This window comes from Myotis davidii, unplaced genomic scaffold (genome assembly GCF_000327345.1).
Source record: "Myotis davidii unplaced genomic scaffold, ASM32734v1 scaffold960, whole genome shotgun sequence".
Classification (NCBI taxonomy): Eukaryota; Metazoa; Chordata; class Mammalia; order Chiroptera; family Vespertilionidae; genus Myotis; species Myotis davidii.
In genome coordinates this window covers 1,103,940-1,106,615 of record NW_006293003.1, presented here as the reverse complement: position 1 = coordinate 1,106,615, position 2,676 = coordinate 1,103,940, and the positions used below count along the sequence as shown (strand labels likewise).

The 2,676-nt window shown below is 37.1% G+C and overlaps 1 long non-coding RNA gene across 3 annotated transcripts in view; it reads left to right on the top strand.

Annotated features, from left to right (window-relative positions):
* Positions 1-2,676, top strand: part of LOC107183536 — a 17,247-nt gene that overhangs the window by 3,788 nt on the left and 10,783 nt on the right. The window lies entirely within an intron of this gene.

Sequence of the window (2,676 nt, the reverse complement as noted above, 5' to 3'; positions counted from 1 at the left end):
TATTTATCTTTCTCTGACTGGCTTATTTCGCTTAGCACCGTGGTCGGCAAACTGCGGCCCTTGAGCCACATTCGGCTCTTTGGCCCCTTTAGTGTGGCTCTTCCACAAAATACCACGTGCAGGCTCACACGTACAGTACGATTGAAACTTCGTGGCCCATGCGTAGAAGTCGGTATTTTGTGGAAGATCCGGTAGCGTAAATATGAACAAAATCAATGGATACAGACAGTAGGGCGGGTGAGGGCTTGTGCTTGGGGTAGGGGGTGGCAGGAAAGAGGTCACTGGGGGGGGGGAAAAGGAGACTCATGTAGTACTTTAAACAATAAAGAATTAAAAAAAAAACAGATACTTATGGTGCTGCCATTATATTACTAAAAGAGTTTGCTTCAAGTATAGCAGCACTATTTATGCCCTTTGTGGCTAAGAACTTAGACCCATTCTGTCTTTATTTTCATTTTTAATTCTTCTTTCCCTTTTAAAAATATTTTGTGATATTTATGTACAACATCTATTTCTGCAACCCTCATCTTATTATTTTCTTTGTATTAAGATATAGTTACATGCAATAAAATGTACATATTTTACATATATAATTAAGTTTAAAACATTTTTTTCTTTATTGATTTTAGAAAGGAAAGGAAAGAGAGAAAGAGAGAGAGAGAGAGAGAAAGAAAGAAAGACGTCAATGTGAGAGAAACATTGATTGGTTGTCTCCTGAGTGCCCCTACCTGGGATTGAACCCACAACCTGGGTATGTGCTCTGACTGAGAATCAAACCCACCACCTTTTGGTGTATGGGATAGCACTCGAACCAACTGAGCCACACTATCCAGGGCTAGTTAAGTTTTGATAAATACATCCATCCATGTAATTAACACCTCAGTAAAGGTTCTTCAATTTCATAGAAATTGAATCATACAGTATGCACTCTTTTTGTTGTTGTTAATCTTTACTTGAGGATATTTTTCCATTGATTTTTAGAGAGAGTGGGAGGGAGAAACAGAGAAACATCAATGTGAGAGAAACACATTGATTGGTTGCCTTTGCACACGCCCCAAGCAGGGCTGGGATCGAATCTGCAACTGAGGTACCTGTCCTTGACTGGAATTGAACCTGGGACCCTTCAGTCCACAGGCTGACGCTCTATCCACTGAGCCAAAGCAGCCAGGGCCAGTATTTATTCTTTTGGATCTTCTTTCACTCAACAGAATATTTCTGAGATTCACCCATGCTGTTGCATGTCTGTTCGTTCCTTTTTATTGCTGAGTAGTATTCCATTTTCTAAATTGCCACAATTCGTTTATTTACTTTCCTGTTGATGGATATTAATCCAGTTGTTCCCATTTTTAAAATTTATTTCTTGTAGTTATTATGACTGAAGTTATAAATAATATTCTATTTCAAGCCTTTTTTGAAAAATACATAGGAGTGGAATTGTTAGTTTATAAGAAAGGTATATATTTAACTTTATAAGAAACTGCCAAAGAGTTTTTCACAGTGATTATATAATTTAACCTCTTACTGACAATGTATGAGAGATCCAGTTGTGTAGCCCATTTTGATTAGTGAAGCCTTCAATACTGGTATCTAGTACTGGCAGTTTCTTATAAAGTTAAATATAAACCATTGATGGGATGCTGCATAAAAGCATTTTTTTCAATGGAGAGAAGCATATTAGATGCTGTCTTGGTGAGCATGAGGTTGATAATAAGAGAGGTGGTTATAGTGAAGTGAGGTAGAAGGAAAGTTAGCACTCAGTAGTGAAAGAAAACCTGAATTTAGAGTCAGTGAATCTGGACTTTAGCCCCATGTCTGCCAGTTTGTTCTGTTTCCTGGGGAGGTTAATTAGCTTCTTGGATTCTTGTTTTCATCTTTTGCAAAATGGGGATATTACCTCATAGGTTTAATAGTAATAGCAATGAACTACCTCTAGGTGTACACTTATTTTGTATAATTCCTTCAAAGGAAGAAGAAAGTCTTTATTATTAGGACTGGTGAAAACCTCATGCATTATCTCATTTTTCCTCACATGGATATTCTGAAGCCGGTATTAATGTTCTTCTCATTTTATAGATGAGTAAATTGTGTCAAAAAGACTGCTTGTTATTTCTCAACCTGTTCTCCCCATATTTCTTCAATTTTTAGGTGGGAACTTGGTCACCCCAAATAAAAGCTACACTTCTTAACTTCCCTTGCAGCCAGGAGTGACCATGTGACAGTTTTAACCAATGACCAGAAGGCAGAAGAGTCATATATGACTTCTAGGAGGTATCTTTAAAGAATGAGAGAGTAACTTTGTTCCTTTTCCCTTCTTGTTGGACTGAATTATATGGGTTGGCTGGTGCTTTAGCAGCCATATTGGATAATGAGGTGGCAGCAATGTGTTGAGAACATCAAAGCAACAACAGAGAAGGAACCTGGGCTTCTGATTGCAATGGATGCCTTATCTCTGGATGTTTGTTTGTTTTTTTTAAAACAGAAATAAACTGCTATCTTGTTTAAGCCACTACTGCTATTTCTATTGCTCTTGGCCAAATCTAATTCTAATACTGAAATGTGGATTTAAAGAAGTTGTTATAAGGAAAACTGAGTCTTCAAGATATTACAAAGATTAAATTATAACATGTAAAATCTTGGAGTGTTTGTGAGTTGTTAATTAAATATGAGGGCTAGGGA